The sequence below is a fragment of the Cervus canadensis genome, chromosome X (assembly GCF_019320065.1).
Source record: "Cervus canadensis isolate Bull #8, Minnesota chromosome X, ASM1932006v1, whole genome shotgun sequence".
NCBI classification, from domain to species: domain Eukaryota; kingdom Metazoa; phylum Chordata; class Mammalia; order Artiodactyla; family Cervidae; genus Cervus; species Cervus canadensis.
This window is the reverse complement of record NC_057419.1, coordinates 95008005-95031264: the sequence shown is the minus strand read 5'-3', so window position 1 is coordinate 95031264 and position 23260 is coordinate 95008005. Positions and strand designations below refer to the sequence as shown.

General features: G+C 39.7%; 1 protein-coding gene across 2 annotated transcripts in view; it reads right to left on the bottom strand.

Moving 5' to 3' along the window:
• The window catches only part of SYTL4 (synaptotagmin like 4), a 56209-nt gene extending 33453 nt beyond the window's left edge, over positions 1-22756 (bottom strand). For both annotated transcript variants that reach the window (XM_043459279.1, XM_043459281.1), the window contains exon 1: positions 22627-22756. The gene's annotated coding sequence lies outside the window, so the exon portion shown is untranslated. The remainder of the gene's footprint in view (positions 1-22626) is intronic.
• Positions 22757-23260: the final 504 nt, after the last annotated feature.

Here is a 23260-nt window from a genome sequence, read left to right as displayed (position 1 = left end):
CAGAGTAGTAGAGGAGAAATGTACACACAAACAAAGTACAGTGTACTGAGCACACTTAGAGGGATAATAAACTGTTATGGGAACTTACAGAAGGGAGTAATTAGTTCTGTCTTGCCTAGACAGAGAAGAGAGAGAACTATACACATGTGGAAGGTTTTATAGAACAGGTGGATTTTGCCTTATAGAACAGAGTATATGTTTGTTGGTTGGGGACAATGGTAGGAAATACAGCTGGAAACCTGATTATGTAATTCTCAAATACTCTTAAAAATTAAGAATTTTTAAGTTGATGACACAGAGAATAGAAATCCATCAAACACCTTTGTTGTTGCTTTGTTTTTGATATGGGGAAATCACATACTCAAATTTGTTTTACAAAGATCACTCTAGCTATAGTATGAAAGGCTGGTTCAAAAGACAAATTGAAGTACAGTAACACATTGTTGTTCAGTTGCTCAATCAAGTCTGACTCTTCATAACCCCATGGGCTGCAGCACGCCAGGCTTCCCTATCCTTCACCAACTTCAGGAGTTTGCTCTAACTCATGTCCATCGAGTCAGTGATTCCATCCAAACATCTCATCTTCTGTCATCCCCTTCTCCTGCCTTCAATCTTTCCTAGCATCAGGGTCTTTTCCAATGAGTCAGTTCTTTGCATCAGGTAGCCAAATTATCGGAGCTTCAGATTCAATAACAGATAACACATTGTAAAATGTGCATACTCCAAAAGCAAGCAATACCACATCTAAGAATCTAGCTGATAGAAATATTCACATAAACGTGTATGCAAGGTGTATGTACAAGAAAGTTACTAAAATATTATTTGTAAGAGCAAAAACAAGTTCTTTAACAGAGAAATCATTAAACAAAACAATATTTCCATATGATGGCATACTATGTATCCATTTTTAAAATGTGGTAGATCTGTAGGAACATAGATCCTGAGTGAAAAATAAGAGTCATTTTAGGACTACACTTGAATGATCTGTTTGCTAAAGTATCTATCTATACATTTGTATATGCAAAGAAAAAAATCTAAAACAAAACCCATTATCATTGGTTCCTCTTGAGAAGCAGAACTGAGGGGGGCAACTTTTACTTTTTATTTTATATAGCTCTGATTTTTTTTTTACAGATAAGTCTTACTTTTAAATTTCAGGAAAGAAAACATTCAAAGAAATACAGAGAGATTACTGGACAAAAAGACAACCTAAGTTTATTTAACTATGCTTTTAACCAACTGGGCAAAGTCACTGTATCTCTCTCATCCTCTGGGTTTTCAACTACAAAATGAACTACTTCTCAAAGGTATCAAAAAAATTGAATATTGTGTGCTAAAAGTCCCATCAGTGTCTGGAACACACATTTGGAATACATGTACTCACTGCATCTGCTGCAGGGCAGACCTAAACCAGAACAGGAAGACAAGAGCACACAAATAGGTTTGAGAAGTAGAATTGACAAAATGGAGTGACTGACTGAATGGAAAGAATGAAGGTGAAGGCAAAGATGCCTAGTATGCATGTCAAAGTTAAACACCTGGCTAGTAAGAGTTGTAACAGTGACAGGGGCTGTAAGAGAAGAAACAGGTATAGAAGTAAGGCAAGAAGTTTTGTTGTAGTCATATTGAGAGTCAAAGAGCCCAGGAAGGACTGAGTATGAGAAAGGAACTAAGGATCATACTTACCTTCACTGCTCTCCCTTGAAGTTACACATGTGCTTTGACTTTTTAAAACTAATTACCAACAAGACAATAATAGACAGTACAAACAAAGTAATGGCAACCCACTCCAGTATTCCTTCCTGGAGAATCCCACGGGCAGAGGAGCCTGATGGGCTACAGTCCATGGGGTCACAAAGAGTCTGACACGACTGAGCACACTGAGCACAAACAACATACCAAAGCTACACAGGTTCTGGAAATATCAACACTTTCTTGATTTCATTATTTCTTGGTCTTTATTGAACTATAAAATGCTAAGCCTCTTTTATAGGCCCTTTGTTAGGAAGTCATTTGAAAAAATACTGGCTCAAGTTTTTCCTAAAATTTGATGAACAGTACAAATTCACAGATCCAAGAAGCTCAATGAATTTCACAAGAAGCAGAAAGAAAACTGCATCACATGGGACAGCATAGTCAAATTTTTAAAAATCAGAGATAATGAGAAATTCTTTTTTTTTCTATTTATTTTTATTAGTTGGAGGCTAATTACTTTACAATATTGTAGTGGTTTTTGTCATACATTGACATGAATCAGCCATGGATTTACATGTATTCCCCATCCCGATCCCCCCTCCCACCTCCCTCTCCACCCGATTCCTCTGGGTCTTCCCAGTGCACCAGGCCCGAGCACTTGTCTCATGCATCCAGCCTGGGCTGGTGATCTGTTTCACCCTAGATAATATACATGTTTCGATGCTCTTCTCTCGAAACATCCCACCCTCGCCTTCTCCCACAGAGTCCAAAATTCTGTTCTGTACATCTGTGTCTCTTTTTCTGTTTTGCATATAGGGTTATCATACACACTGAGGAAACCAGATCTGAAAGAGACACGTGCACCCCAATGTTCATCGCAGCACTATTTATAATAGCCAGGACATGGAAGCAACCTAGATGCCCATCAGCAGACGAATGGATAAGGAAGCTATGGTACATATACACCATGGAATATTACTCAGCCATTAAAAAGAATTCATTTGAATCAGTTCTAATGAGATGGATGAAACTGGAGCCCATTATACAGAGTGAAGTAAGCCAGAAAGATAAACACCAATACAGTATACTAACACATATATATGGAATTTAGAAAGATGGTAATGAGAAATTCTTAAAAGTAGCCAGCAGGTGAGAGGCAGGAGAGAAACAACATACCATACTCAGAAGAATAAAGATAATGATGAAAGTAAATTTACCATTGGAAACAATGCAAACGAGAAGACAGTGGAACATCTCTAAAACACTGAAAGGAAAATATCTGCCAACCTAGAATTCTAAACCCAGTGAAATGTCATTCAAAAACAGAGGTGAAATAAAGACCTTTTTTTAAAATGCAAAAATTTAAAGAATTAATCACAATCAGATCTGCAGCTATTAAAAAAAATGTTAAAGGAAGTCCTTCAAGCAGAAGTAGATAATACCAGATAGAAATAATAGAAATATGGATCTGTAAAAAGTAATGAAGAACACATGCTATAGTAAATATGTGGGGGTGTGTGTGTGTTAGTCACTCAGTCGTGTCCCACTCTTTGCAATCCCATGGACTGTAGCCCACCAGGCTCCTCTGCCCATGGAATTTTCCAGGCAAGAATACTGCAGTGGGTTGCCATTTCCTACTCCAAAATATGCAGGTAAAAAATATTATTTTCTTATTTGTTACCTTTAAAAATATAATTGACTCCTTAAAGCAAAACAATTTATAAAACATATTGTGAAATTCAAGACATACACAGAACCAAATTAGAAGAGTTGTACAATCTGTTTTCAAGACTTATTATAAATCTACAGTAATTAAGGGAGTGTTTTAGTAGCATACAGGTAGACACTGGAAGAGAACAGAGTCTAGAAATAAATCCTTATGTTTATAGTCCCTTAATTTCTGATAAAGATGTAAGGGAGGGGCTTCCTTGGTAATCCAGTGGTTAAGAATTTGCCTACCAATGCAGGGGACATGGGTTCAATCCCTAGTCCAGGAAGATCCCACATGCTGTGGAGCAACTAGGCCCATGTACTACAACTACTGAGCCAAAGCACCAAAACTACTAAAGCCCACCTGGCTAGAACTTGAGCACCAAAACAAGAGCAGCCACCACAATGAGAAGCCTGCACACAGCAATGAAGAGTAGGCCTCACTCACCGCAACTAGAGAAAGCCTGCATGCAACAATGAAGACCCAGCACAGTCAAAAATAATTTTTTTTTAAAAAATATGCAAGTTACATGTATTCCCCATCCCGACCCCCCTCACCTCCCCCCCCCACCCAATTCATGTCAATGTATGATAAAACCCACTGCAATGTTGTGAAGTAATTACCTTCCAACCAATAAAAATAATTGAAAAAAAATATGCAAGGGAATTCAGTGGAGAAGTGACAGTCTTTTCAACAAATGGTGCTGAGTAAACTGGGTAGACATATGCAAAAAAAGCAGAGATTTCTTAGATATAATACCTAAAATGTGATCCAGAACTTGCTAAAACATAAACTAAAAACTCTGCTCTTTGAAAAATGCTAATAAGAAAATTTAAAAAAAAAACTATATATACTGGAAGAAAATATTTGTAAACAGTATATCTGATAATGACTTGTATCCAGAACATGTAAGATACTCTCAAAACTCTACACTCTACAACGTGGTATCACCTCATACCAGTCAGAACGGCCATCATCAAAAAATCTACAAACGATAAATGCTGGAGAGGCTGTGGAGAAAAAGGTACCCTCTTGTACTGTTGGTAGAAATGTAAATTGATATAACCACTGTGGAGAACAGTGTGGAGGTTCCTTAAAAAACTAAAATTAAAACCATCATATGACCCAGCAATCCCACTACTGGGAATACACCCTGAAAAAACCATAATTCAAAAAGAAACATGTACCCCAATGTTCACAGCAGCACTATTTATAATAGCCAGGACATGAAAGCAGCCTAGATGTCCAACAACAGATGAATGGATAAAGAAGTGGTATGTATATACAATAGAATATTACTCAGTCATGAAAAGGAATGAAATGTGTCATTTGTAATGATATGGATGAACTTATCATCTGCCATACAGAGTGAAGTTAGTCATAAAGGGTAAAACAAATATTGTATATTAATGCATATATATGGAATCTAGAAAACAGTACTGATGAACCTATTTGCAGGGCAGGAATAGAGATGTAGATGTAGAGAACAGACATGGTGTGGGGTAAGAGGATGACAAATTGAGAGAGTAGTATTGACACATATACACTACCCTGTGTAAAATAGATAGCTAGTGTGAGGCTTCTGTATAGCACAGGGAGCTCAGCTTGGTGCTCTGTGAGGACCTAGAGGGATGGGAGGCTCCAGTGGGAGGCTATATATGTATACTTATAGCTGATTCATGCTGTTGTACAGCAGAAACTAACACAACATTGTAAAGCAATTATACTCCAATTAAATAAAAAAACAAAAAGTAGTTCTTGCTAATCACCCCTACCAAAAAAAAAGAAACACAGGATTGGGACACAAGAGCCAAGAAAAATCAATGCTTTATGTGTGTTAATGTTTATCTTTATTTAAATAAAGATTTTTGAGACAAAAAAAACTCTAAACCTTTTAAATGAACCAAAAATTTAGGTAAATGTATCACCAAAGACATTTAAATAGCAAATAAGCATCTGAAAAGATGTTCAACATCATTAATTCTTAGTGAGATGCAAACTAAAATCACAACGAAATGCCACTACTCACTTATTAGAATGACTAAAACTAAAAATGTAACAAATGTTGGCCAAAATGTGAAGCAACTGGAACTCTCACACACTGCAGTGGGAATGTATTAATAAAATGATACAACCATGCTGGAAAACATTTTAGTAGTTTCTCAAAAAGTTAAACATATATCTCCCATATGACCCAGACTTTCCACTTCTAGGTATTAACCCAAGAAAAGCAAGAGCATATGTCCATGCAAAGACTTGCATGTGAATGATAATAACAGCATTATTCATAATAGCCAAAAACTGGAAACAACCCAAATGCCCATGAAAAGGTGAATGGATTTTTCTTACTTGAGCTATATCCACATAATGGAACATTGCTCAACAATAGAACACACTGAACTACTGACACACACACAGCAATATGGATGAATGGCAAACTAATTATGTTGACTAAAAAAAATCAGACAAAAAAGAACACACAGTAGTACATTATTTCATTTATATAAAACTGGTAGAAAATGAAAAATAATGTATAGTGACAGAAAACAGATCAGCGGTTGTGAGAAAACAGGGATATAATACAGAGATGAACAGGAAAGAACGATTGGTGTGGTTTGTTTAGTCACTAAGCGGTATCCAACTCTTATGACCCTATGGACTGTAGCCCACCAGGTTCCTCCAAGAAAGGATTACAAAATAGCAAAAGGAAAATTTCTGAAGGTAATAGATATGATTACTTTCTTGATTTTGGTAATGGTTTCATGGATATACAGAGATGTCAAATTTTATTAAATTGCATACTTTAAATATGCACAGCTTATTGTACGTAAATGATGACTCAAAAATGTACTTTTTAAAGTTTAAAGGTTAAATGTAAAATAAATAAATAAAGTTTAAAGGTTAAATGTAACTAAACGTTTTGTAACCAGCACCTTTATACTCCCAAAATACCTCTAAGGCAGTAGGAGACTTTAAATGCATTCAAACAGTAAAATATTTTTTTTATCAAAGGGGCTTTTATAAAGAATACAGAGTAGATTTGAAATTTTTTTCTATTATTATTTAATTATTACCTAAAAGATGTATTTCATCTTCTAGCCCTTCCAAATGAAGATATTCCATGAGCACTGAACCATATGTTAAAAAGACGAAAAGACAGCATTCTGAGAGCTGAGAAGATGGAACAACAACAAAACATTTGTATAACTGTTTCCTGAAATTAATATTTATACTGTTATTTAGTAAGTGCATCCAACAGTGCACTTTTTAATTTTTAGATTTATATGTTTTGTGAGGTATCCTGTCTCAGCTACAACAGTCATTAAACTCAAGTATAGGGGCTTCCCTGGTGGCTCAGTGGTAAAGAATCTGCTTGCCAATGCAGGAGACATGGGTTTGACACCTGATCCGGGAAGATTCCACATGCTGTGCAGCAACTAAGCCCAAATTCTGCAGCTACTGAAGATCGGGCGACCTAGAGCCTGTGCTCCGCAACAAGAGAAGCTACCTCAATGAGAAGCCATGGATTGCAATGAACAGTTGCCCCACTTGATGCAACTAGAGAAAGAGCCTGCGTGGCAACAAACACCCAACACAACCAAAAATAATTTTTTTTAAAAAAATGAAGTATTAAGATAAACAACTTAGAATCAGACCTTCAGGTAGCTGTATCATAAACCAAGATTTTGTTCAAATGAAGCACCACAGTGTCACTGCTCTCAAAGAGCAACGGTTGTTACACTATTAATAAATATTAAAATTAATCTTAAAGAGGGTTTGTTTCATCTCATACCCTTCTTTATTTTTGTAAATGCCTTATAAAATATTGGGACAGTGAGAAATATATAGTTTGTAAATAAATTTATGTGTATTTGTTGTTGTTGTGTAGTTGCTAAGTCATGTCCAACTCTTGTGACCCCATGGACTGTAGCCCACCAGGCTCCTCTGTCCTTCAGATTTCCCAGGCAGGAATACTGGAGTGGGTTGCCATTTCTTTTTCCAGGGAATCTTCTCCATCCAGGGATTGAACTCGGGTCTCCTCCTTGGCAGGCAGATTCTTTACCACTGAGACACCAGGGAAGCCCTTGAGTATATTAGAGGTGATTAAAAATTTTGCTGGTAAGGGAGAGTGATCAAAAAGTTGGGAAACAATTTGCTTAAAGGAGGGTGAAGAGAAACAATTCCTACTAATTGCCATGTATTATCATGATTCTACTTACATATAGTTATATGTTAATTAGGAAAGAATAAATCATTCTGATGACTATAATGCAGTTGCCCAGATGCAAGTAGGGTAGTTTAATGAATGAAGTTCATGCTGCCATAAGGTACATTCCGAAGTGGACTCTATTAGCTAATTGTGATGAAGGCAATTACCGTATCTGAAGCAGACCAATCTAGCACAGTCAGAATTAATACCTATTATGTGTGCGGGTTTCCAAAACATGAGTGAAGCATACCTAGCAAAGTCCAGCCCACTTTGGAGGAAAAGAACTAACTATTTTAAAATCTAAAGGTAAAAGAGAGAGGATTTTAGAGCAGGGAGAAATGAAGCCAAAGCATGTTATGTGGTGAGCCTGCCAAACTCACCCTTGCCCTCCAAAAAAGACTCCATGTAGAAAAGAAAGTTCCCAGGGATGCAGGGCTTCCCTAAATCCCCTTGTTTGGATCCAGCCGTCTATACACAAAGGCACCAATTGAGAACATCCTCTTGGTTGGTAACAGCTGAGTGACATGCAATATTGCTTACAGTCAACAAAAAGTTTTACATTAGGACACTGTGTTGGTTATTTTATCAATTGTCCCTTTCAATTTTAAGGCGATGTCTGTCCAAGAAAAGAAATCTAAATGTTTATTAAACATTTAATAATGTGTTTGTCTTCTATATCTAGTCAAGGTTGCTCAGATAAATTTAAGGTAGATTCAAATTGCAAAGGTGCTAAGTCTAGATTCTCAGATCTTTCCAATTTTTCTTGGATACAGACTCCCACTCTCGTCCCCTGAAGTCCCTTCTGGCTCCTAGATTAAATGGTGTAAATGTATCTGGCCCCAGAGATTATTCTGTGAGATCTCCCTCTCCTGTACTGGTAGTTATCTCTGAATGTCTGTGTGGTTTTAGGCCTTCGAAATTCTACTTTTTCCCAGACCTGGAGCTCTGTATTCTGCACTGTTTACAGAACTGCTGACTAGTTAGGAAGGCCAACTATGTGCTAAGTGCTGTGCTCACAAAACAATGCAGAGTATCTGCCCACAAAGAACACACAGTCTATCGAAGGAAATACTTACAGTCATAAAAGAACATGGTAATCAAAGAAATATACACACAGGGTATTATGAGAATGCCAAGTTGGAGCACCTATTCCAGCTTGGAGGAAGGGAACTAGAATGAAACAGCAGCAGCACATGAAATGGCTGTAAATATCTACCAGATGGTTAATGAGGTAGAGGGCACAGCATTTACAAAAGCAAAAACATAAGCATAGAGGCACAAAGCAATGTGGTACAGGCAAGAAGTGCAGTGATATTGTACAGCAAGTTGTAAGGAAGGATGTGGAAGAGGCAAATGGGGATCCAAGGAGGAGCTTGATATGCTATGCTCAGAGACATGGATAATTAGCCTTGGACAATGAGAACGACTGAAGACTTTTCAGGAAGGCAAGGACTCAGATCACTCTGACAGTTTTGCAGAATATAGATTTGAGGAGGATCTAGTATAAACCCAGGGGGAAGACAATGAGAGCCCAAAGTAGAGGGCAGTGATAGAAGAGATGGAAAGGGGCCATACTGAAGATTTAACACTGAGGTAAAATCTGCCAGACCTGTGAATGTTCTGTAACACAGAACAGCCACTTCTACTAGGACTTGGAGTTCCGATTTGCTAGATTTCTAATTAAAAGCAGTATGGCATAGAAAAGTGCCTACAAGGACTGGATCTGGAGCTCGGTTCAAATCATAGCTTCACTACTTTTTAGCTGTGTAACCTTGGGCCAGTTATTCAACCTCCCTGAATCTGTTTCCCCATCTGCAAAAAGTGATTAATAATAAGAGCCACTTAAAGCTATGAGGATTCAAGTACGTTCACGAGTAAAGGGCACAGCATAGTGCCTGGTCTAGAATAAGCATTCAATTTTGGTAGCTGTTTAATTTTGTTATTATTAACCATATGCTTTAGAAAATATATGAGCAAATTGCAGTTTTGACAGCTTACTATGAAATTTGAGAAATCAAATCAGCATTCTTGCCCAGATAGAAAATCACCATACCTCTCTGCAGGGAAGTAGCTGACAAGCATAAACATTAAGCAAATGTTAGTAATTAGAAATGATAAGTTTAAAAGATATTTATACACTGTCCCAGACTGCATTTAAAGTGACTCATAAAGATACATAGTGAAGTGAGTGAAGTCGCTCAGCCGTGTCTGACTCTTCTCGACCCCACGGACTGTAGCCTACCAGGCTCCTCTGTCCATGGAATTTTCCAGGCAAGAGTACTGGAGTGGGTTGCCATTTCCTTCTCCAGAAGATCTTCCCGACCCAGAGATTGAACCTAGGTCTCCCTCATTGCAGGCAGATGCTTTACCATCTGAGCCACCAGGGAATATAAAGATATATAGAACAAAATAGCAGAAATTTAAAAAACAGTATCAAAAAGTAGAAAAGCAAGAGCAGAGACAAAATAGAGTAAAAATCAAGGCTCCAAAACAAAAGGGCAACTGAGGCTTCCCAGTGGTCAGCTAGAGTCCAGACCCCCACAAGACCACCAATGGAGCAAATCTACACATACAGTAATCTTGCCTGGAAAATTCCATGGACAGAGGAGTCTGGCGGGCTACAGTCCAAAGGGTCACAAAGAGTCAGACATGACTGAGCACACACGAAAAAGAACAGAATGCTTTAAAACCCAGGTCATTTATACGCATAAAACACTTTTTAAGTCTAGAGAGAGTCGACACGTCATTTTTCAATAAGCTTTATCACCACCACGGTGTGAAACTCCATTATCTTTCCTCAGTCAACCAGCTTTGATAAACCAGCATGCCCCTCAGGGAAGACCCTCTTCTCATGCTTGGGTCAGAGATGGTGGGGATTTCTAAACTGAACTCTAGCTAGCATCTAATTCTTTCTTGCAGGACACATCACCTAAAAATCACCCACGCAGTCCCCTTAAATGAGAAATCATGATGGTTCATGACTAATCCAACCCATGTTCACATGTAGCTGTGATTTCATGCATTTGGTTTCTTTTTTAATTTTAGGGATGCTGTGATCTAGCCATGGCCACAGAAACTTTAAACACAATGAAATAACCTGTAGTCGAACTTGAATTGAACTATATATGTGGCAGACAATTTTAAGGTGTTATTTAAGGCCTATAAGACATAAAATAAATGCTAATTTCCTTCAAATATAAAATTAATAATGTGTATATGAGTATATATAAGCAGAAGAGTAGGTATAAATTGGAGAATATAAAATAAAAATACAATATTAACATACAAGCTCTCTTTGCCTCCTAAACCACTTAATCATAATTACACATTACATCAAATCCCTAGAACAAGATTAGTACATGTATTATCAACATCTGGTCAACAGCTAGAAGCAATATCCTAATATTAAAAAAAATACTATAAAAACTACTAAAGTATAAAAAAATTAAAACTGCCAAAATATTCAAATTTCATGTGTATGTATTTGTTTTATCTTCAATTGTGACATAGCAAATAAAGTACCTTTAAAAGTTCCAAGGGGGGAAGATAATTTAATTTTCATTATTCAGTTAATGTAATTTACAATAAAGCAAGGCACTATGCCTAGATGGACTTTCCTAGCCCCACATACATAAACATTTGACCTTGGTATTACTATTATTTCTAAACAGAACTACACAATCAGTAATCAGCATATCAATGAGGGTGCCCTTTACTTTATAAAAATGAATATTCTCCCTCACTAGATAATTAACTGTATGAGAGAGGGGACTTTGTTTTGTTCATCTCTGTGCCTTTCAGTGCCAAGAGTGCTGTCTGGTACATAATATGCACACAATAAATGTTTGTTGAATGACTGAGCTGGCATTAAAAATACCATAGATCATATTTAGCCACACCCAAAAGTTTATCACCCAGGACTTCTCTACATTTGATATCATTAATTCAAATACCCTGCTCTAGCTACAGTTGCCTGTCCTTCTGGCCTGTTCATTCAATGACCTCTCCCAGCCCTACACCAGTTCTCAGACCTCATGGTGGGGAGGTAGTACTCAGAGACCTTTCACTTCCACTATGTCAGCTCCTTCCTGTCTTCACTTCTTTTCCTAGACAGTTTGGATTCTATTGTTTCAACTGCACTCTTCTCATCATCCTCAATAACCCATTTTCATTGCAAATATCTAATAAAAACACAACCCTGGAAGAGCCCAACTGTTGTGCTTTATGCTGCACTGGGACTACTGAGATCTGCTAGAGAAAAAAAAAACCACAATATGGTGGATTATGATCAATATGAATTCTTGGTTGCCAAGCTCACTTCAACACTGCCTGACACTCCAGCTATGCTTCTGTGGTCCTAGCTTGCTCTCCTGTTCATCACAGTATTTCAAACTTTCCACAAGCACCTCAATACTCCATCCCAAACCCTGCTCCACTTCAACCCCTTGCTCTAAGAGGATTACCTTTCCTCTTCCATCATAGGGAAAAATAAACACCTTCAGACAAGCTCCTGCCACCAAATCTATAAACTTATTGTTAACTATATCTATTCACTTTTTTTCCTTCAAAACTGTAATGTCCTTCCTCTTGTTTAAGGGTAATCTCTCCATTCCATTCTGGGATCCTCTCCCATCTGGCATAAGGACTTTACTTGGTAAGAACTTTGCTCTATCAATTATCTCTTTCCATCAGCCTTTAAAGACATCTAAGTCTTCCTAAATTAAAAAGAAAAAAGAAAAAACTTCTCTGGATTTCAATTCTTCCCCTACTACCACCCTTTCTTTTCTCTTCAGAGACATATTTGTCTAAGGAATTGTCCATATCCACTGCCTCCACTTCCTCATATCCCCAAATATTTCCCAACCCATCAAAGTCTAGCATTCCACCCCCCACTCTCCTGAAATTGCTCTAAGGTCACCAACAACCTCCTAAATCCAATGGATAGTAGTCAGTTTTTATTATCCTAGACATCTCTGAATCTTTAGCAACACTGACTATTTTTTAATGGAGCCATTCCATCTTGAAAAACTTATCCTCCTGATATTCAAGTATATGCACAAATATATATCATAAGAATGCTCAGTGTTTAAAACAGCAAAAAAATTATACAATTTAAACATCAATACGAAACTGATTAAATAAACTATGGCACATACATATAATGGAATGCAATCTCACTGTTAAAAAGAAAGAGGTAAGGGACTTCCCTGATGGCCCAGTGGTTAAGATTCCATGCTTCCACTACAGGGGGCAAGGGTTCCATCCCTGGTCAAGGAACTAAGAACCCACATGACACACAGTGCAGCCAAGAAAAGAGACAGAGAGCGAGCTAGTTCTACATATACTAACACTGAAAGCATGCCACAAATGTTAAGTAAAAAATACATTCCAGAACATAGGTATGCTAATTCCATTTGTATTTTGTAACATATAACTGCAGACAGGATGGATGAATAGATGAATGGGAGGGAGGAGAGAAATATTTCATATGGGCATGGAAAATGTCTGAAAGAGGATATGAATTTAATATTGTTACCTGTGGCAAATAGGATATGGAGAGGAGAATGGAATCTTTATGTTATCTTTTATTGGGTCAAGTAATAAAAATGTGGTCAGATCCCTAAGCACACCAACATTTCCAAAGCAGGCAAGAAAGAAGTTTAAAGCAATCAAAAGGGAACGGTCAGAGAAACTGGGTAAAGTATATTTTAGTGTACCAGAGATAAGGGAGGAGAGAGAGAAAGGTAGTTAATGGTTTTAAACATGGAAAGAAAGATCTACTAAAAATAAGAAGAGGGAGGTGTACAATAAATAAAGAGCATGAATTCTTGAAGAAGGCCAAATGACCAATAGATGTAAAAAAAAAGTTTCACTCTTACTGGTAATAAAGTTTTTTTTATGTTTGCCTATCGATTAAGCAAAATTTTAAAGACAATATTCAATTTTAAAAGGGAAGATGTAAGAAGTACTCTCGCACTTCGTTAGCAAATGCAAAACAGTTTTGATCAAATAAGGACCTACTGTATAGCATAGGGAACTCTACTCAATACTCTGTAATGACCTCAATGGGAAAAGAAGCTTAAAAGAAGTAGATATATGTATAACTGAGTCACTTTACTGTAAAATAGAAACTAACACAGTAATTTAACTCTACTCCAATAAAAATTAAATAAATTTAAATTTGATTTATAAAAAACCAAACTTCATGCAAACTTATCACAATTGCAATTAAATCATTGATTATGAAATATGTTCCTTTTTAAAACATTTACTCAAAAAAAAATTTACTCCCTGATTGAAATAAGTTCTACTCCCAAAAAAGGGCATCATCTACCTTCTTATATACTCCATCTCAAGCACTTAGTCTAAAAACTGGCACATTGTTGACTCTGAGTAAATAAACCCATGCATGCATGCATGCTCAGTTGCTTCAGTCATGTCTGACGCTTTGTGACCCTATGGGCTATAGCCCACCAGGCTCCTCTGTCCATGGGGTTCTCCAGGCAAGAATACTGGAGTGGGTTGCTGTGCCCTCCAGAGGGTCTTTCTGATCCAGGGTTCGAACCCAAGTCTCCTGCATCTCCTGCACTGCAGGCAGATTCTTTACACTGAACCACCAGGGAAGCCCAAATAAACCTATATTTTCTGAAAAGTGACAAGCAATAGTTTAAAGACACTGAAAACTAAAGCTATTAGAAAAAACATTTATTTATTTATTTGGCTGTTCTGGGTCTTAGTTGTGGCATGTGGGATCCAGTTTCTTGATCAGGGATCGAACCTGGACCCCCTTGCATTGGGAATGAGGAGTCTTAGCCACTGGACCACCAGGGAAGTCCCACTAAAGCTATTCTTATGCCTGAGTTGACAGAGGTACAAACAAGAAACAGTGCAGAAGTCAAGGAAATTTTCCATCTCTTACTGAATTGTGAAACATCAAGTTAGGTTTAGATAGACACAGATATGAAAGCCACAGTGGTCCATCACTTCAACTATTCTGGCAGCACTGACCAATTTCCTACCCTCTTATATTTCTGCCACAGCCACCGAGAAATATCCCCCAAACTAGATAGTCTCCACTTTGTTCCTACACCTGGGCTGATGAGTACTTCTGGAGAGAATAGATACAGAGTTCTGTGACTTGGAAGGAGACAAATTCAAGTTATCCAAGCCTCTCTGGGCTCACTATGATGTGGCAATCTGGATGATTTGCCACTAAGGGGCTCCTCTATTCATCCTTCTCAAATGCTGTTCCAACCCATCACCACTCTCATCAGTTGGGATCTCCTCCAAAATCCTGTCCTTCCACAGCTCATTTCTTCTCCACAGCTCCAACAATCCTGCTCTCATTCCCTCCTGTCTCAATGGAAGAGCTACCTCTCTTTCTCGAAGACCCATCTTTTCACCTCTTTCATGCTGAAGCCCCCACCCTCCTGCATCCTCCAAATCAATCAACCTGGCATCAATCAAGCTCTGAAATGGGTTCATCTCTCTCCTATATTTAAAAAGAAACAAAATTAACATTCTCTTCTCCCCTGTGCTCCACTGTCTATGGGAAACACTCCTTCCCATCAGAGTCAAGCCTCTGCAAACATATGCCATATTCCCTATCAGTCCCTCTAAGTGCTACCCCCAACTCTCTACAATCTGCCTCTCTCCTCCTGCTGCATTAATATATCACTGACATCCTAATTACCAAATCTAATGAACATGTTTTTAAATGTTTTATAGTATGCTTTATCTGATTACAAGAGGGGTACACATCATGAACAAAGTTATGACTATGGCAGACTAAAGAGAAAAAAAGACTTGTACTGTATAACAGACAATGGGTAAATATCCCTTAAAAATAGTGTTCTTATAAATAAATGAAATATATAATCCAAAAGAGAAATGTGGGAAGGATATTGAGGAGCAAGTCTCAGGAAAAATACAAGTAGCTAACACATATTAAGATACTCAGCCTTACTAGTGACCAGATAAATGAAAGTTAAATCAGTTAGATACTATTTTTCATTGTCAGATTGGCAAAAATTAAAAAGACTGTCCATCCTCAGCAAGGGAATGAGGAAAAGCACTCTCAATGGTGAGAGTGTAAATCCTCTTGGATGCCACTTTTCTGATGCCTATTCACATTTTTTAAATGTGTATGTCCTTTGACCCAACAATTATCCTACTAGAAAGCTGTCCAGCAGAAATACCTGTGTGTTGACCTAGCTCTACATACATCATTGAGCACTGTGCAAAGATGCTTATTGCAGTATGTGGTGTCTTGGACTAGGGAGATAGGCAGAGGAGATGGAGATGTGGCAGAATATAATAACATGGTGGACAGGATTTGCTGATGAATTGGGTGTAGGGAGGGGGTGAGAGAATGAGAGGAATCAAGGGTGACTGTAGGTTCTTGGTTTGAATGAATGATGGTGTCATTTTACTGAGACAGGGGAGGGTTGAGGGAAGGAGCTAGGGATTTGAGAGGACTCAAGTCCTGTTTTGGAAATAGACTCAAGAGACATAGAGAACAGACTGGTGGCTGCCAAGAGGGAGGATGTTGGGGAAGGGATGGATTGGGAGTTTGGAAGTAGCGATGTAATCTAGTATACAGAGGATAGATAAACAACAAGGTCCTACTATATAGCAGAGAACTATATTCAATTATCCCATGATAAACCATAGCGGAAAGAATGTTTAAAAAAATGCATAGGGAATCCCCTGGTGGTCCAGTGGTTAGGACTGCACACTTTCAATACCAAGGGCATGGGTTCAATCTGTGGTCTGGGAACTAAGATCCCGTAAGCTGTGTGGCAGGGCAAAAAATAATGTGTGTGTGTGTGTGTGTGTGTGTGTGTGTGTGTGTATATATATATATAGATAGATAGATAGATACTGTATGTATGTATTTATATACATATCTGTATGTATATAAATACAGTATGTATATATACAGTATCTGTATATACTGTATTTATACATATAACTGTATAAATATATATATATGCATGTATACATAACTATATATATATACACCTGAATTACTTTGTTGTACAGCAAAAATTAACACAACATTGTAAATCAGCTATATGTCAATAAAAAAATTTTTAAAGAGTGTTGTTTTGGCCATGTAATATTTGAGATGCCTATTTGATATCCAAGTAGGAATGCTTAATAGCTCATTAGATCTATGAGGCTGCAGCTTAGAAGAAAGGCTTGGGATAGAGACATAAATTTTGGAGCGACAGAGGGTATTTAAAACCAATGGGCTGGATGAATGCTTCTAGAAAGATTCTGGATAGAGAAAAGTCTGAGCCCTGGGTCACTCCACTATATTGAGAAGTTGAAGAGATAAATTGAGTAGAAGAGGCTGGGCATAAGATTTTGCACAAACTTCAGTTTCAGGGAAGTTATCATTCATTAAATGGTGGAGAATCACATATTTACCAGTGTATCAAGAGTCCAACTCCTTCCAGGCTGTCTTTGGAAAGATTCTAGCCTTATTTTTTTTTCTGAATGTTTCAAAACATTTAAATAGAACAGTACTTTTTTTCTTTCCTGTTACATAGTGGTTTCCTCACATGGTATAATTCTCCTAGTATAAAACTTGTCAAGTACCACACAAGCAGTAATCAGCAATGGCTTTTTCATAAAGTTAATAATCCAATAAACACATCATGCCTAAAAGGCTAAGAGTGACTTGAGGCCAGAAGCTTAATTTGTTAGGCATCTTTTATTCTTTTGAGCTGTTCACTTCCCTATCACACAGCAACTTTCTCCAGCTTCTTACTGAGCTCACTGGATAAATGCCTTAAGACATCTGACAAGTCACACCCCTCTTCCTAGTGCGGACCACAAGAAGCACAGCATCTTTACATTTCCACTTTAAATTTTAGAAGTTTCCATTCAGAGACTCATGCCTTAAAAAAAGAGAGAGGAAGTACTTCCAAGCAGGTCAAAGTTGTCATCAGGCACGCAATCTCAAAGCAGAATTGTGTGAGAACTGGGCCTGGGGCAGACTGGGGACACTTAAGTTTCTGGTCCAGGAGAACATAAAAGAGTGCCAATTCCTACAATGGTGATGTCATTCATTAATTCATTTAACAAATATTAGCAAGCACCTACAATGTGCCAGGCTCTGTTATGGATGCAGGGGTCCACTGGTGAATGAAACAGACAGCAATCTCTGCCCACATAGAACTTACACTATGGAAGGAGAAGAAAAGAAAAATGAATAAGAAAGAAAACAAGAAAAAAAAAAAGAAAGAAAACAAGAAAAGAAAAAGAAAAACAAGAAAGAAAAATAAATAAAATACATAAAATATTACATTAGAGTAATAAGGTAGTGAAGGGGCATATATCAACAAAATGTTCAAGGAAGGACTTAAACCTTTAAAATTTATTTAAATAAGTTTAATTAGGGTGGTTAGGGATGACCTCACTAAGGTGACATTTAAGTGCAAAGTCCTAGCTGTAGATTCAAGTGCCTCAAAAAGGTGTCTTCACAACCTCTTTAACAAGTGGTGCTGGGAAAACTGGTCAACCACTTGTAAAAGAATTAAATTAGAACACTTTCTAACACCATACACAAAAATAAACTCAAAATGGATTAAAGACCTAAATGTAAGACCAGAAACTATAAAACTCCTAGAGGAGAACATAGGCAAAACACTCTCCGACATAAATCACAGCAGGATCCTCTATGACCCACCTCCCAGAATATTGGAAATAAAAGCAAAACTAAACAAATGGGACCTAATGAAACTTAAAAGCTTTTGCACTACAAAGGAAACTATAAGTAAGGTGAAAAGACAGCCCTCAGATTGGGAGAAAATAATAGCAAATGAAGAAACAGACAAAGGATTAATCTAAAAAATATACAAGCAACTCCTGCAGCTCAATTCCAGAAAAATAAATGACCCAATCAAAAAATGGGCCAAAGAACTAAACAGACATTTCTCCAAAGAAGACATACAGATGGCTAACAAACACATGAAAAGATGCTCAACATCACTCATTATCAGAGAAATGCAAATCAAAACCACAATGAGGTACCATTACACGCCAGTCAGGATGGCTGCTATCCAAAAGTCTACAAGCAATAAATGCTGGAGAGGGTGTGGAGAAAAGGGAACCCTCTTACACTGTTGGTGGGAATGCAAACTAGTACAGCCGCTATGGAGAACAGTGTGGAGATTTCTTAAAAAACTGGAATTAGAACTGCCATATGACCCAGCAATCCCACTTCTGGGCATACACACCGAGGAAACCAGATCTGAAAGAGACACGTGCACCCCAATGTTCATCACAGCACTGTTTATAATAGCCAGGACATGGAAGCAACCTAGATGCCCATTAGCAGACGAATGGATAAGGAACCTGTGGTACATATACACCATGGAATATTACTAAGCCATTAAAAAGAATTCATTTGAATCAGTTCTAATGAGATGGATGAAACTGGAGCCCATTATACAGAGTGAAGTAAGCCAGAAAGATAAAGACCAATACAGTATACTAATGCATATATATGGAATTTAGAAAGATGGTAATAATAACCCTATATGCAAAACAGAAAAAGAGACACAGATGTACAGAACAGAATTTTGGACTCTGTGGGAGAAGGCAAGGGTGGGATGTTTCGAGAGAAGAGCATCGAAACATGTATATTATCTAGGGTGAAACAGATCACCAGCCCAGGCTGGATGCATGAGACAAGTGCTCAGGCCTGGTGCACTGGGAAGACCCAGAGGAATCGGGTGGAGAGGGAGGTGGAGGGGGGATCGGGATGGGGAATACATGTAAATCCATGGCTGATTCATGTCAATGTATGGCAAAAACCACTACAATATTGTAAAGTAATTAGCCTCCAACTAATAAAAATAAATGAAAAAAAAAAGGTGTCTTCTGTACTTCAATCCCATCATCACCTGACCTCAGCCCCTTGAAGGGATGGTATCCCCAGGTCCTTGTACAAATATTTGTTAACCTCTTATGCTCAAAATAAAGGGAGCTCCAAGATCTAGACCTTGTCTTAGATTACAACCTTCAAGACGGAAAACCAACTGTGGTCAGCACATACTCAGTCACTTAGTCATGGTTTGACCCTATGGATTGTAGCTCGCCAGGCTCCTCTGTCCATGGGATTTTCCAGGCAAGAATACTATCGTGGGTTGTTATTTCCTTTTCCAGGAAAATCAACTGAGAGAGGTTTTAAGGGATTTTCCTGAGGTGTTAACAAAGAGTTTTAGGACACAGAATAACTGGCAATTCTGCTTAGTGGAAGGAACTGTGTGTTCAGTAAGGTTGTCCCAAAGGAGGTGAATTTAGAGCTAAATCTTGAGGAATAGGAATTAATGGCAGTGAAGTGAGTATGGGTGACAAAGTTATCGCTTCAGGGAAAAAAAGAGAGAGAGAGAGAAGAGAGAGAAAAAAAAAAGTAATTTAAGCAAAGACCCAGAGATGGGATAAGAGGGAAATTTTCTCACGGACTGTTCTTCCCTAAGGTAGTCCATCCATTCCATGATAAAACAAGTCCACACTCAGGCTCAGATGTTCTGGCGTGGTTGTTGGGAAATCCTTACCACTTTCCACACCCTCATTTCTCCCCTACTTAGCGGAAAAGGAAAAAATTGAGCCAGGCACACATCCCTAGAATCAAGGGTCACCTTCTCTAACTTCAGGACAATTCCTTCTGAGCTGACAGCCCTGGAGGTTCACTCACCTGAGTACACGGGGTGGGGTGGGGGGATGTGCTTATAGTGGCAATGTGGCAAGCATTCCCACAATGGAAGTGAAATGGGTGAGCCACCAGTGATGTAAGTGCTCCAAAGTCTCTGCAGTCCCTCTGCGATGGAATCAAGGACCAAAACTTAGGCTTCAGCTTGGAAGGGAAATGTTTCATCACTTAGTCCTCATTTGTGAGCTATTTAGTGTTCCTAAAATCTAAGACAGCAGAGTTGGTGTAATAGGGGAGAAGAATACAGCTCAGCTGCAGTCAGATGGCCCAGCTCTGGCCCTCATCCGTTGGGTGATTTGAGTCAAGGTACTTAAACTCTCAGAGTCCCCCTTTCATTATGTTGTTGTTGAGTCACTAAGTCATATCTGACTCTTTTGCCATTCCACGGACTATTAGACTGCCAGGCTCCTCTGTCCATGGGATTTCCCAGGCAAGAATACTAGAGTGGGTTGCCATTTCCTTCCCCCCAGGATCTTCCCGACCCAGGTATCGAACCTGTGTCTCCTGCATTGGCAGGCAGATTCTTTACTGCTGAGCCACCAGAGAAGCCTGAGCCTTCAGGCTTATAATTGTGGTACCTCACACATACAGTTATCATTAGTATTATGTGAGGTAATTATATAAAGAACTTCTCACAGTGCCTGGCTCAATGGATTCTAACAACCCTGATTAGTAGCAGCTTTAAGGGGGAAAGCGCAGAAAGCATCAATCAGAAATGTCACATACACTCACAGACCAATTATCCCTGAACAGGCCTCCAAACTCCATTTCACTGCTCTGACCTAGTGAGAGGCACCTGAAATTGTGCTATCAGAAATGTTCATCCCCTGCCAGGAAAAGTCTCACAAGCCAAGTTGGTGGTCTTTTAATATTAGAATTCCCAACATATGCAAAAAAAAAAAAAAAAAAAAAAAAAAACACCCAACAACTATAACTACAGCCAAAAACTTCATTAGGGCCTCAACTCTTTGCATTAACCATTGTTCTCTTCACAGACCATCAGGTAAACACATATGGCCATTAACACCTCAAAATTAATGGACTTATGAGGGGTGGGGAGCTGAAAGCAGAAAAGAAGCCAAGAGGTACAGTATGTACTGAAGACTAATTTCTGGCATAAATGTACAAGGTCTAGGATCAACCCTGCCCAAAGCAGTATTATGGAATGCTAGGTCCTCTGATTCTTGGAGAAGCAGGCAGGATACTTCAGGAAGAAAAGTTTGGTTAATTAGAAACATCACCTGTTCCAGTCGCCAAAATTCTAACCCAATGATTTTAGCACCCAAAATTCCAACCATCTTACTCAACTCAACGTTAAGGGTTGGAGGGACATCTTTTCTACCCCTTTGCAAACCATCACAGATGGAAACGTTCTATGTCTCTTCTGAGGGCTCTGAGGACCCTCTTTCAGAAGCGTATCTCGCTGACCGCTGTAAGTTGTCCTTTAGTGGCTAAGTCGTGTCAGACTCTTGTGCGACCCCATGGATTGTAGCCCATCAGGCTCCCCTGTCCATGGGATTTCTCAGACAAGAATACTGGAGTGGGTTGCCATTCCCTTCTCCGGGGGATCTTCCCGACCCAGGGATCCTGCATTGGCAGGCGGATTCTTTACTGCTGAGCCACCAGGAAAGCCTAAGGGTGGCAAGATAAAGCGGTTCAGCTCCAGAGCACACAGCCGGGTCCTCAGCCCCAAGTGCAGAGGGTGCTCACTGAAGCAGGACTAGGGGCCAACCGGCCTCCAGCCTTTACCTGCGGTGGATCCGCGGAGGCCAGGGAAGTGGACGCCGTGAGGGCCGAGGTCCGGAAGCAATGCGGGGCCCAGACACCGCTGAAAAGGTGACTCTACGCCTTGGAGGGCGCAGTTCCCGCTAGAAGCTCGGCCCCACTCCCGCCCCTAGGGTCAGCTCCCGGGAGGGGCCCCGGCTCCCGAGGGCGGGAAAAGCCGTCCACACTGGAGGAAGCAGAGCCCCGAGGGGTACAAGCCCTTGGCGGCGACGGATGGGCCGGGGAAAGGGCCGAGAGACTAAGGGAAAGCAAAGTGGTGGGGAGGGACCGCCCAGCTGACGGGAGTCAAAGCGTGGGGTTGCGGTCCGCCCAGGCGGACGGGGACTAGGGACAGAGGGTCAGCTCCGGACAAGGCGAGACTGGGAGACCGGGAGGGGGGAGGGAAGAGCGCAGGTCCCCTAGATGGGGATGGGGGCGCTGAGGCAGTGAAAAGGGGCTGGGGGCCCAGGAGGCGTCCCGGACCGAGTGCGGAGGGACGGTCGTGGGCCATGGACCTACCTGTCACCTGCAACAGGTGCCACGAGAGGGCGAGACGTCCCAGTGCCGGATTCAAGGAAGGGTCTCCCGCTCCGGGAAGACCGCAGCCCCGCTCCAGCAGCCGGCCCTTCTCACCCTCCCAGGAGGCGGAAAAAGCTGCAACTTTCCCTGGAGCGGGGAGGAGCTGGACTCTTAAAGGGGCCGCACAGCACTCCGGGCTCCATGGTAGGGGGCCGCGCCACCGGCCACCCGAAGGGGAGCTCTGAGGACCAAATCCTTAAGACACTGGAGGGATGCGGTCCCAGGTTAGCAAAGGGAGCTTGACGACTGACATAGGAGTCTGACTAGACCTGGGTTTCATAGGTGGTCCCTCTCTCAAATGATACATCATGTCTCTCTTCCGTTCAGCTGAGCGACAAGTTGTCAAGTTGTTGTGTACTTCTAAGAAGACGAAGACTCTTGACCATATAATTTGGGAAGAAAAAATACGATGCTATTCTGATCCTTTGACTTTCAGTTTTTGATGGCAAATAAAAGTGTCTGTCCAAAACAGAAACGTTTTGGGGAAAGGACATAGACTAAATTCACACACAGACAAAACTGGTTAAAATATTCAGCTCACTAGTAATCCAAATGGAGTAAATTAGAACCATAA